Source organism: Prionailurus viverrinus, chromosome D4, assembly GCF_022837055.1.
Source record: "Prionailurus viverrinus isolate Anna chromosome D4, UM_Priviv_1.0, whole genome shotgun sequence".
NCBI classification, from domain to species: Eukaryota; Metazoa; Chordata; class Mammalia; order Carnivora; family Felidae; genus Prionailurus; species Prionailurus viverrinus.
The window spans coordinates 25,332,864-25,346,829 of NC_062573.1; the positions used below are offsets into that span (position 1 = coordinate 25,332,864).

Genomic DNA, 13,966 nt, shown 5'->3' on the forward strand with positions numbered 1-13,966 from the left:
AATTAGTTACTCCTCTGTGAGCTCACTGCCAGTTGTATATGACTATACTGTAGCACTTCCCATATTTTTTTGTAATTTGCTCTTTGTGTCCATCTCCCTCACTGGACTGAGAAATTCATAAGGGAATACATAATTTCTGACTCATCTCTGTATCCCCAGCAGGAAGCATATGACTCAGCAGACAACTGGTACTCAGCAGACATTTGTTGAATGAATGTCACCATGGACAGGGAAGAGGGTACTAGTGTTGGGTGAGCTCCCTACCAGGCATTTGAAAAAACATTGTTTTATCCTCATAAAAAAAAATTACATGGCTGAGAAATGGCAGAGCCAGGATTTGAACCCCAAACTATCTCTCCAAAGCAACTGCTCTTTCCATTAGCACACTGCTCCCTACCTTCACCATCACTATCTACTCAAATATCCACTCCTTCAAGGTCTGGTTTAAAAAAAACCCTTCTCCAAGAAGTCTTTCCTACTCATTCAGGTCCAGCCCAGACCTTCCACAACACTCAACTAAGAAACAGCCACAATTCAGGAGAGGAAAGGGCACCTTCTCAGTAGGGGTAGGTGAGAACTGAGCAGGCTGCATAGGTATTCTGCAGATGGTGTTGTGAGGTCCTGGGCTCCCCCTGCCAGTCCCTTTCCCTGGGGTACAGTCACTAGGCCTTCGTGCCTTTCTCTCCAGTCTTCAGGGTCCAAAACCTTCAAGTTCTCCCCATTTCAAACTGAACCCCAAGTGAACTGTGTTCAAAACACACTCCTTCATTACATCGGTCAGACCTTTGTATTTTAAGTGTCTTATCAACCTTTAGCGTCTGTGAGTACCCCAATCTCTTGAAACACATGAAAATAATTTCAGGATTCACAAGAAGGGACAATGACATTTTAGGAAGCCCAATCATCTGGCTCTCAACCCATCTGAATATTTTTGGGGTGGCCTGGGTATAAGAAAAGACAACCTGTGATCTCATCCCAGCATCCCTTTCCCCTCCCTGGGAGCAGGATGCCTGGTCTCTAAGGGCAGGATGGAATCTTGGTCCAGAATGCTTCTGGGGTAGTGAACTCTGGTCCCTTCCTCAACATCTTCGAGAGCTTCAGAATTCTTCTCTCTCCCCCTCCCCAGTCCACCCCTTTCTCTCCCTGGTCCCAAACTCCCATAACAGCCCTCAATCTTAACTTAGGAACTATGGTTTTGAATTCATATTCAACAATTCCCTTGGTAACACAAACTCTCATCTGACATGCTGAAATCCACATCACTGGCTCTTGTATTTTTCCACCTGGTTTTAAGTGTGTGACGAATAGAGCTCTGCATCCAACCCCTCTCCCGTACTGCAGGAACGTTTGTAATCTTAAGTGTTACCACATCTAAGAAACAACCAATCTCTCCGATCAGAAGAGGTAGGCTAAATAAATTCTTCATGGTTTCCTACTCCTAAATAAAGATTATTCGTGCAATTTACAGTAGCTACCTCATAGCACTGGTGTGATGATTTAGATAACTCATACCAACTGTTTAGTACCTGGGGCCTGGTACACAAAAAGTACTCAAAATTTGGCTATGATCATTTATGTACACTATCTCTCACAATAGTACCAGGGGGTGGGTATTATATCACGCATTCCCCAAACCCCAGCACCCCCTCCTCCTTACCCCATTCACAGTAGCAGCAGCCCAGGCTCGGAGTAAAGAAGCTTTCCCAAGGTCAGGCGGGCACCGATATGATGATGCTCGGCCCTCGGCCTCTGACTGAGGGACCCCTCCCATTATACCCTCGGACGGGGCACCGGGGGGCCTTAAAGGAGACAAGTATGGAAAAGCGCTGAGCACAGTGTCTGGCAAAGAGCAGGGACCCTGGGATGCGAAGACCGCGGCACTGCGGTCGCCTGGACTCCTCCCTAGCTGCTCCCCCGGCCCGGGGAAACCAGAGTCCTCCCACCCCCACCCCGGGTGCGCCGCCGAATCACCCCGAGGTCCGCGCCCTGGGGCTTTGTACGCCGCAGGCCGGCCCCACTCACCGAGTCCCAATCGCGGCGCGCGGAAGCGGCCGCCTGGCCTGCGGGGCTGGGGTCGCGGTGGCTCGGCCCGGAAACCCGCCATGCCGGCCCGCGGCCCCCGCACGCCGGGCCCGCGCCCCCGCCCCCGCCCCGCTGCGGCCCGCCCGGCGGGGGAGCCTCCTACCTGCAGCGGCGGCGCGGCGGCCGAGGCGACCGGGGGAGGGGCCGGCGAGGCGCGAGCGCGGGCGGCCTCGGCTCCTCTCGCAGGCGGGGCGGCCGGGAGGGCCGCGGGCTCCGGAGCACCGGGCAGCGGCGGCGCGCCCCCGGCCGGCCAGGCCCCGCCGCGCGCGCCGCGGCCACAAAGCCCGGGAGCCGCCGCCCCCTCGCGGGCCGGCCGCCGGCTGCGGGTCCGTCGGCGCGGAGCAGGGCGGGAGCGCGGCCCCGCGCAGTCCCCACCTCCCTGAGCTGCGGCCGCCGGGCTCCCCCGAGGCGCGGGGCGGGGCGCGGGGTGTCCCCCGCCCACCCGACCGTCTTCCTCCGTGCTGACATCCCAGTGCTGATTGAGTTCCCTCTTCCCACCTCTGCGGAGGGGCTCCTGGAGGCCCCGAGAAACTGTGTTTCATCTCCTTGAACAACAAAAGAATCCATTTGTCACAAGGGATTTGGCGGCCATGGACACGAGTTAGCTCCGTCCAAGTCCTCTGTCTGAAAAGGGCCCCCTTTTCCTCTTTTCTTTTGGGACTCCCTGCTACTCGAAACAGCCGGCCCTCGTGTGCTTGGTTCATCACGGAGTTTTGTTTTGTTTTGTTTTTTTATTTGCGGGATGTGTCTCCCCCTAGGCTGCGCGCTCCTAGGGCAAGGACTGTGTGTGCCCTCTGGAGCCCAGGACCTGGGTCAGACACTTTGTGCTGAGTAAGTGGAAATTCACGCGCAGATCAATGAATGCACAACAGATCGAAGTGTACAACAAGGCACGTTTTATTGCACCTCCCACAAGGATGGTGGCTAGGTGTTTCTTATGTCCTGTATCCGTCGAGAAGATTCCAAGCTCAGAAAGGCGGAAAGGGCTGTTGAACTTTTTGTTTTAATTAAGGTGAAATTCACATAACCTAAAATTAACTACTTTAAAATGAATAATTCAGTGGCATTTATTACATTTACAATGTTGAGCAACCAACATCTCTGTCTGGTTCTGAAAATTTTTTATTACCCATCAGTGACTCCCCATTCCCTCCTCACTCCCCCCCCCCCCACCCCATCTCTGGGCAACCACTAATCTATTTTCTGTCTCTCTGGATTTGCATATTCTGGACATTTCATATACATGGAATCACAATATGTGGCCTTTTATGTCTGGTTTCTTTCACTTAGCTTGATATTTTTAGGGTCATCTATCTTGTAGCATGTATCTATCAGTACTTCATTCCTTTTTAAGGACAAATAATATTGCACTGTATGTATACCACAATTAGTTTATACATCATCCATTGATGGATATTTCCGTTATTTCCATCCTTTGTGAATAGTGCTGCCCCGAACATGCCTGTAATTGTATTTGACTGGGTGCCCGTTTTCAATTCTTTGAGATATACATACCTAGGATTTCCCAGGATCAAAAGCTCCAGTAAAAATGAAGATATTATAAGAGTTTTACTGCTTGTTTATTATCATAACAATAATTTGTCTAGTATCCAAGTGGCTTTGAAATTTTCCAGAGAACCTGGAAACTAAGACCAGCCTGAGGGAGTTGCTATTGATAAACTTTATGACAATCACGTCCCTGGAACCCAAGGCAAGATACCATTTCTACTATAGTTTTCCACCCCAGTGCCACATTAGACATCCATGAATATTTCCTTCTTAAAGAGGGATATGGTCCAGAGAAAACAACTGGGGTGTGAAAATAAGAGTGTCAATTGGGATTAGAAATGTGATCGACAGATGGCACAGAATGGGAAAAACGGTGGATTTAACAGATAGATTCTGGGTTTGAATCCTGACTTTACTGCCTATATCTTTGTGAACTAAGTTAAACTCCTTGAATCTCAGTTTTCTCATTTCTAAGGTAGGAATAATAATACCTAACTTGGCAGGGTAGATTAACCTACTTGACTTCAGTAAATGACCAGTATCATTATTGTTATTTTTGTTTATTTAAAGTAATGATGATTGACATGAGTCACATGCTGAAATGCTGTTAAGGAAACACAGAAAACTCATATTTAAATTAAAAAACATTTTTGAATGTTTGTTTATTTTTAAGAGAGAGAGAGAGAGAGCGTGAGTGGGGTAGGGACAAAGAGAGACAGAGACACAGAATTTGAAGCAGGCTCCAGGCTCCGAGCTGTCAGCACAGAGCCGTGAGATCATGACCTGAGCCGAAGTTGGACACTTAACCAACTGAGCCACCCAGGTGCCCCAGAAAACTCATATTTAATCATGTGTCTCCTCCCCGAATCAAGAGAGCAAACGTTTTCCAAAACAAACATGACCAGGGAATCTACTCAGACCTGTAATGTGGTCACTGCCCTCCCAGTTCTCTCCGTGTCCCTAACTGAGTTCTCTTCATGTTCCTTTCCCTTGAACAAACTTCTTTAATCTGTCTGAAACTTCTCTGGAAAGTAGAGTAGCAATGCCCACTTAACAAGATTGTTTGATGACTCAGTACTGTTATCTGTCTCTAAAGGGCTTAGCACAATGCAAGTTTCATAGAAAATAATTAATCAATGTTAGCTGTTATTTCATTATTAATAATAAAGCTGTTATTGGGGTGCCTGGGTGGCTCAGTCTGTTAAGTGTCAGACTTCGGTTCATGAGTTCAAGCCCCACATGGGGCTCTGTGCTGACAGTGTAGAGCCTGGAGCCTGCTTTGGATTCTGTGACTCCCTCTCTCTCTCTCTGCCCCTCCCCTGCTTGCTCGTGCTCTCTCTCTCTCTCAAAAATAAACATTAAAAAATTTTTAATAATAACAATACAGCTGTTATAACTTCTCTGTAGAAAATATTAACAGAAGGGTAAGGTCCACATATCTAGTAAAAGGAAGTCCTACAGAAAGAACACATCCAGGTGACTCATCTCTTCCCCAAGAGCATGGGGCTTGCCTCAGATGGTCCATCCCCATGCTGGAGGCACACGATGGACTGCGCTCTGATAGCATGTGGAGAACAACTCTGCAAATGGTCTCCTCTACACTCAGGTCCAGTCTCACCAAGCAGTCGACATAGGAGTTGGTTTCTACACAAGTTTCCTTACAGGAGAAAAATAGACGGATCATCTAAACTGAACACTCTAGAGTTCTGAGAAAGTACAGTTCTCTTTGAAAATTAATGCACTGGTATTTCATTTATCCATGTGCCTGTTTTGATTTTGACCGGCCAGATCCAGTCTTCCTAAAATCTAATAAAGTATAGACATTAGAGACTTCTTTCATCTGGCTCTTTGGGGGGTAAGGAGTAGATTCATTCAAATTTGCTAAAGAAAAAGATGTTTATTGAATTACGGGTGAATTGGAAGACAAGAACCCAAGTTGAACAGGGCCTCACAGGCACCTAAGAGCCAATAGGAACATTTCTCTCTCTTATTTGAGGTGTATCTTTCTGTCTCTACCTCTCTGACTTTTTCTTCTTGTCTCTCAGTCCCCTCTCTTTGTCGTGGCCTGCCTTTGTCTCCCTCTGTCCATGTACTCCCCTATCTCCCAGCCTGTTCCTTCTGCTTACTTACCTGCACTTGACCATCATGGGTACCTTGGCCTAGGGTAGAAACCTCCTCCTTGTCTCTTGGTTCATATTTACCCACACAAAAAATGTGATTGGTCTAGCTTATCATTTCACGCCAGGACACAAGCTGGCAGCTTATGAATTGACTAGTTTGGGACTAGAAGTCCATTTCTGACTCAATCGGCAGTTGTGGGATATAAGGGAGGTATCATCCAGTACAAAAATAACCACCCAGCACAACGGACACTGGGAGTGGGGGTATTCACTGGATATGGGCATGGGTGGATAGATGCACCAAAATCATACTTTCTGAGCCAAATATCAGGATAAGTTGTACTAAGAGTATTTGCAATCCATTCTCTGATGGTAGAGGTAATCTAGGAGATCTAGTTCTGATGCTAAAATATCAAAACTTCTGAAGCATTTTGAAAGCTAATGACAATAATAAGCACAGATTTTTGAACTTGAGACTTTTCTGGAAAATATTAGTTACTCTAAGATGGTGAGTGATTTTATAAAGCAGCATACGTACATCACAGAATTGTTTAGAGGACTGAGGTTTGTATATAAAAATCACTTAAGTAGTTCCCATATAATACAAGCTATTATCACATAGTGGAAAACCTATCTGTAGTGATCCTACTAAGGTGCAACTATACTATCAGGCAATCCCTGACTGTTGGTCCATCTGTCTCTTGGCACATTTCTCTTTAAATACAATATTAAGCACAGATAAGCAGAAAGATAGTTTTTAGGAAGCTTCAGGGATTCCTCCTAGGATCTTACCACTGAGGGCATTGAGTTAATATTCTATCTGAACATCTCCTTCCCTAAGTTAGAGAAAGGTAGGCTATTATTCTTCAATGGCCACATATATCCAAATATCTTTCATAAGACGTGGGCACTGAGATCAACAAAAATGCCTCAGTTTACAGGACCTATCTGTCGAGGGAAGGAATGAGGGGCACAGAGCATGGAGCGCTGAACAAGAGGCTACAGGTGAAGCTGTTAAGAACAAAAGCCAGTGTTAATGGAACAATCTAGAGGAGTGTCAGATCAGAAAGTGATGGGGGGAGAGGCCAACGTGAAATCCAGGCTGCCTGAAACTTCCAGGACTCAGGGAGTTCAACCTGAGTTGAACACTGCCTTCTACCTTTCCCTGAGACCCACCTTATCTATTTTACTTTATTTATTAAAAAATTTTTTTAATGTTTGTTTATTTTTGAGAAAGAAAGAGACCGAGCAGGGGAGGGGCAGAGAGAGAGAGAGAGAAAAAGAGAAACAGAATCCAAAGCAGGCTCCAGGCTCTGAGCTGTCAGCACAGAGCCTGATGTGGGGCTCAAACTCACAACCCACAAGGCTATGAACTGAGCCAAAGTTGGACACTTAACTGACTGAGCCACCCAGGCACCGACTCCCTCCCCCACCCTGTCTATTTATTTATTTATTTATTTATTTATTTATTTATTTATTTATTTTAATGTTTATTTATTTTTGAGAGACAGAGAGAGAGAGGGCTAGGGCAGAGAGAGAGGGAGACACAGAATCTGAAGCAGGTTCCAGACTCTGAGCTGTCTGCACAGAGCCCAATCCAGGTCTTGAACCCACGAACCATGAGATCATGGCCTGAGCTGAAGTAGGGTACTTAACTGTATGAGCCACCCAGGTGCCCCACCTTGTCTATTTTAAAGTGGCTGGATTCACAAGCTGCTGGCCACTAAAATTGCTGGTGCCATAGTAATTTGACGTTAACATTGAAGTGGTTTTGGGGAACATGTTGGTACCTAGGTGTATTAGTTATTTATTGCTGTGTAACAAATCATTCCAAAATTTAGAGGCGGAAGCCAACAAACATTTATTATCTCACAGTTTCAGTGGGGCAGGAAGCAGCTTAGCTGAACAGTTCTTCCAGGTCTGTCAGATGGTTTCAGTCAAGATGTCAGCTGGGGCAAGAGGCAGATTCCAATGTTCTTTGTAGACCCGAATTTGTCCTCACAGGTGCTCGTCTGTCCTTCATCTCATCTACATCCAGGCTCAACACTAGACTCGAGGCAACAGCAGCCTGAACACACTGTTCCACAAGCTGTCACAATTACGTCAGGCCTAACCCCTTGAAACTGTCCAAAGACACTGGGGCAAGCCTGCATTACTTTTCATAAAACTGCTTGACACTGTTTTGTATTTCTAGACCTCCTCTGCCACTAATAGGCTGTGAAACCTTGGGAGGGAGGTTTAGTGCCTGAAAAATGAAGAGTTTGGTTTACATCCTCGATGGCTGTTTTGGCATTATTCGCCACTCCTGTCTTCCTTTCACTATCCAATTTCTAACACAGCAATTCCACTGCTAGGTGTCTCTTCTAGAAAAATATTTACCTGTGGTTACCAAGAGGCATGTTCACTGCAGCTTTGATGATGGAACGTAAAGGAAGGCATGAGGGAGAGAGGCAGAGAGAGAGAGAGAGAGAGAGATGCAGAAAGGAAGAAGAACAAGGAGGAGGAGAGGAGGAAAGGATGAGGAAAGAAAAGGATAAAGGGAGAAGGAAATTTTGGAAAATACCTAAGGGTCCATCAATAGGAGAATACTTCAATAAACTATGATTTTTTTTTTATAGGACAACAAAGCATTCTATTGATGTGGGGTTTTTTGTTTGCTTAATTTTGGTTTTGTTTGGTTTTGCCCAGTCATTTTGATTCCACAATTTTAAACTGGTACATATTTTAGTCTTGGGCATATTTTCACCCAGGACATTGTGATCTAAGGATGTTGTGATCCATTTTGATGCAACTAAAAAGTTAGCTTGCTCTTAACTCTACAGCGAATATGAATAGCTGGTCCTGTAAGCAAAGGTAAAAAAGCAATAGACCTACAGAAGATGACAAGGAGATTTTACTCCTCTGGAACACCTGAAAGGATTTCCTTACATATTCTCACAAATTAAGAATTAGTATAAACTGTCAGTATTTTATCCAATTCATAATAAACATTTCTGGTGGACACAATACAAAATTAAGTTGACAGTGGCTAAAAGTACACATGGCAGATGTCAGATCTGCCAACTTTGACTTGCAAAAACAGAACTTACTAGAAATGCTAATTATAAACTAGAACTCAAATAGCAGAAAAGCTAACCAATTAAATAGAAAATAGAAACTTTTCATAAAGGAATTGATTTTATTAATCCTCTCAGTTATAATTTCAGTAAAATAAAAATGTTAAAATTTGGACAAGGTCAAAAATTTGATGACCAAGTCATTAAAAGAAGGAATATATGAGAAACTTTCATAGCCAAGAGGAGTTGAAGGGGATGTGACAATTAAATATATATAATGTGCTGTGTGGATGAAACCGGGAACCAAGGGGGGGCATTAGGCAAAGGAAATCTGAATAGAGTATAAGCTTTTGTTAATAATAATGTTATCAGTGTTCCTTTTCCCAACCTCAGGCTGGACATAGTGGGGAGAGTGCTGACTGCAAGATAGAAAACAGATTGGGTTAAAAAAAATGATGATAATGATAATAATCAATAATCAATAATCCAATAATGATGATGATGATGATGATGATGATGATGATGATATTGATGATGATGTACCAACACTGGTTCATTCATTGTGACAAAGGCCCCATGCTAGTATCAAAGGTTAACAATAGGAAAAATTGGGTGTGGGGGGTATATGCAAACACTGTACTATCTTTAGTTTGGAATGACTTTCAGTTTCAGGAAGTATTAGGTATTTTATAGGATGTCCCTCAGTTTTTCTCAATATTAGATGGGGGTTATGGATTTGGGGGAAGGAAGTAACTATTCGAATTTTTAATTGTGAAATTCTGACCATCTAGAGAAATACTACTTGCACATATGGGAAAAGGGTACAGACAAGGGTTTTTGGAGCATTATTTGAAAAAAAGTAAAAAACATCTATTGATAGGGAAATGATTAAATAAACTATGGAATAGCCATAGTGTAGAACACCACATTTCATTGACTACAGGCATCATCAATTATAGACATCATTATTTTATGTATCACTAAGAAAAATGCTCCTAATTATGACACACTTATCACTCATATTTTTTTTCATACTTATTCAGAAAGCCAACTAAGACTTAAGGCATGGATTTTTTCAAAATTTCATATCATCCTTGTGCATACACTAAAAGGAAAGTATTCACAAAATAAAGACACATCTAAATCTTCTTCTCAGAGCCTGAACCTTCTGAATCATGTTTAGACTCCGAATCATCAATATTCCAGGCTGCTAACATCCATTCTGCAAGTTTTGAAGCATATCCAGCAGGCAATGACAGATACATCACTATTGCTGCCTAGCTGACAGCAATTGTAAGGTGCATACCAATTTTAAAGATCATAAAATGTGAATGAAAATGTGTGCCTTAGAATAATGAAACAAGGATATCAGGCCACAGCTAAAGGGACCGAGGCAGTTTCATATATGCTACCATGCAAAGCTCTAATTCATATTGCAAAGGAAAAACAGCTAGTTGCAAGAAATATATACACTATGAGCTCATTTATGGAAAAAGCAGAATCAGCCTCTATATTTCTGTAGCAGACACTGAAAAGTTGGTTACCTAAAAGATATTCACAACTTGCTTTTACTGTGCCATTCTATACTTCAGATACTTGCAAGGTAAATTACTTTCCTAGACTCCCTTGTTGATAGATGGGTCATGTGATACAGCTCTGGCCAATGAATTATAGGCAGATGTTCTGGTAGGCTTCCTTTCCTGATAAAAATAAAAAACTTCGCAAGAAGATGACTTTTGTCCTTTCCTGTCTAGTGTGTGGACACATACTTAGAGGCGCAGCAATCACCTTGTGGCTTGTGAGGACAAAAGCCAAATGCTGTGGATGGTGGAAATGAAAGAAAGAGCCTGGGCTCCTGATGATATCACAGGGCTGTCCTGCATTGCTGGCTCTGCCCTGTCTGCCCCTGAGCTTCTTACTGAAGACACCAGTGAACTGCCTTCTTTTGTTGGGTATTCAGTTGGCTGAATAGAGTCCTAACTGCCACGAGTCATACAAGTGTGGAAATAGATTTAAAAATATCTGAACAAAGTGTAGACTAAACTGATAAAAGACAACTGGAGGTGGGAGTGGAATGGGGAGGAGATGTTGGGAGGCTTTAGCTTCATTTTCACTTTTTGAATCTCTTACAACATAAAGGTATACACATATTACCTATGTAAGTAAAAAAACATTTTTTGTATAAGACTGATGTCAAATGGAAAGGGACTTGCTGACAGGGAAGGAGCTTACAATGGGGTAGCACCTCAGGCTATTTTTTCAGATGACTGAAGCCCAGGAAGACAAAAGATTTTCCACTGAGCTATCAGATTACTCTCCATTCAAAAAGGTTAGTATGGATTGATTTATTCTTTTTTTTTTAATGTTTATTTATTTTTGAGAGACCGAGAGAGCACGCTTGCACATGGGAGAGAGGCAGAGAGAGAGAGAGAGGGAGAGGGAGAGAGAGAATCCCAAGCAGGCTCTGCACTGTCAGCATAGAGGCACAGGGCAGGACTCCATGTGAGATCATGACCTGAGCTGATAGCTTACTTGACTATCAAGTAAGCTACCAGGATTGATTTATTCTTACTGCAGACTGCTGCATAATGAACACTAGTTCTTTTTCTAAATGCCTACAAATTACCTTTGATATGATCCATTCTGGGTGTGTATGGGTGCTCAGTAAAAGTCAAGATTACTAGATGGCATTTTTCAAGATTACTTTTTTCTCCTTTTTAAAATCAGAACATGTTCCAGTCTTGAATTTCCTGTTACTACACACATACTCTGACATTTTCCAAGGATTACTAGCATAGCAATGGCAAACAAAAGATCCTGGCACAAAAACCACAATATGATGACTATTATGCTATTAATAATGATAATGATAATAATAGTACTTATCACTTATCGGGGGTTTTCTGTGTGCCAGGCAGAGTGCTAAGCAATTTACACACAGTCTCATTTAATCTTCACAAAAGCCTGTTGCAGTCCATGACTATTATCGGTTCCATTTTATTTTATTTTTTAAATGTTTATTTACTTATTTTTGAGAGAGAGAGAGGGGCAGAGAGAGAGGGAGACAGAGAATTCCAAGCAGGTTCCGCACCCTCAGCGCAGAGCCCAACCCAGGACTCAAACCTACCAACTGACATCACAACCTGAGCCAAAATCAAAAGTAGGATGCTCACCTGATTGAGCCAGGTAGTCTCAGGCGATTAACTTGCCCAAAGCCACAGTCACGCTAAGTCATAAATGGATTGGAACCCACAAAGCATGAGCTCTTGACCATTAAATTTAACTGAAAGGCAAAATCAACAGACTTCTACAGTTAGCGGTAAAAGGCGCATCGTGTGCAAACTGAGGTCAGTCTCCAACAGGTTCCCTTTGAGTATCCGCCGACACCCCCTACGCGGCCCCACCTTCACTAACTCCGAGGAGCCAGAGCCGACTCCTTTTCGGATCCTATCCGTATTTTCCTTATGACCGCAGGCGGAGTTCCGCAGGCCCCGCCCCCCAGCCGGGGTGGGGGTGGGGGGCGCCTCCAACGCAAGCGCACTATAGCCTGGAATTTGACTAAGGTTCCGCGCATCCTCAAGTGCAAGGGACCGGTGCTGAGGGGCGCTGGGTGCGGGGCCAAGCCTGGAGGTGGGTGGGGCCTCTGTGTAAACTGCGAGAGGCCCGGGCTTTGGGCTTGCGGAAATAAATGGTGGGGAGTGGGCTTCTTCCCGGGAAGGAACCTCAAGATGTTTCCATGCACAAGAGTTTCATCATCCATCCATTTATTCCAGAAATAAGTCTTAGTGACTACTGTGTGCAGAAGCCCACCTGGCATGAATACTGTCCTCCCTGGGCTCCCGCATTTGACAGATAGAACATGTGAGAGGGACAGACTAGGAAATGTGAAAGATGTTCCTTGAAATCCCCCTCCCCCCTCCCTCCCAACACCCATGCATGACAATATCTAACGCAGTAGGAGGAAATATAGGCCTAAGTCAGGGTTCATGTCCACACCTACGAGGGAGATGGTAGTCAGATTGCTTCTAAAGCCTCCATTACACTCTCTTCTGTTCTCCATGGCACTTGTACTTACTCCGCACTTAACGTCAATCTTGCTTTCTAGAAGCTTACACTCTAGTGGGCTTAGAACACTCCACCACAATATAAGATGAGGAAAGCCTGCGCTCAATGGAGGGGCAAACAGCTGGAGAGGGTTTGTAGAAGACACACAATCCTCACACTGGTCCCCAGGATTATCACTGTGGTTCAAAGTAAGTAGGTAAAGACAGGCCTGACATATTCAAAATACTTGAGAAAGTGAGGCGCCTCCCTCAGGAAGCTCACTATCTTTGACAAAAAGAAAAATTAAAGAATGGAAACAGCATGCTGTGCTGTTAACTAGGAGAAAGCAAAATAAATAAGTAATGGATAGAAAAATATGATTTCCCTTGTTTATTTGTATTTTTGTGAAAAACTATTTTTATTGCAGTTCTATTTTGTCCAAAGTTTTAGTTTCTCAAATCTGCAGCAACTTGAGCCATTTTTGCATAAATTCCAATTTTTTCACTGTCTACTTCATGTCACCCCTCTGCCCTCCCTTCCAGTTCTTCCTCCTCAGGCGTATCACATTCCCCTAGTAATTAACAAACCTAAATTGTAGAAATAGTTTCTGCTCCCATTGTTCTAACTGCCTAAACTGCCTTCCTTTCCAGAATATAGAGGCTTTCACTCATTAAAAAAAGCAGCCAAATCTCTTTTTTTTTTTTTTTTTTTACTTATATTGACTTAAAAAAAATTTTTTTTCAGTGAGCTCTGCACTCAATGTGGGGCTGAAGCTCACCACCTTAGATCAAGAGTTGCATACTCTACCTAACCAGTCAGCGGCCCATATTGACTATTTTATAATGTCCCAGTTCCAGAAAGCTTTCCATCTTTCCGGTCTTACAATCAAGAAATCTCAGAATTTTTGTAATTGTCCCCACTCCCACACCACCATGTCGGGTATATTACAAAGTCTTCTCAATTTTATGTCCCCCCATATTTCTCAAACTTTTCTTTGTCTCTCCATCACCATCCACCACCTTAGTCTAACTTCCCACCTGGATTACTGCTATCTCCACCTCCATTTCATTTTTGGCCTCCCTGACAATCCATTCTCCCCTGAGGAATTTTCTTTCTTTCTTTCTTTCTTTCTTTCTTTCTTTCTTTCTTTCTTTC

The 13,966-nt window shown here is 43.7% G+C and overlaps 1 protein-coding gene across 3 annotated transcripts in view; it reads right to left on the reverse strand.

Annotated features, from left to right (window-relative positions):
- The window catches only part of LOC125150876 (tomoregulin-1), a 126,879-nt gene extending 124,672 nt beyond the window's left edge, over nucleotides 1–2,207 (reverse strand). For 2 of the 3 annotated variants that reach the window (XM_047831321.1, XM_047831318.1), the window contains exon 1: nucleotides 2,023–2,139. The gene's annotated coding sequence lies outside the window, so the exon portion shown is untranslated. Of the gene's footprint in view, nucleotides 1–2,022; nucleotides 2,140–2,185 lie in introns of those variants that run through there. The other variant, XM_047831319.1, reaches the window with a different exon arrangement.
- Nucleotides 2,208–13,966: the final 11,759 nt, after the last annotated feature.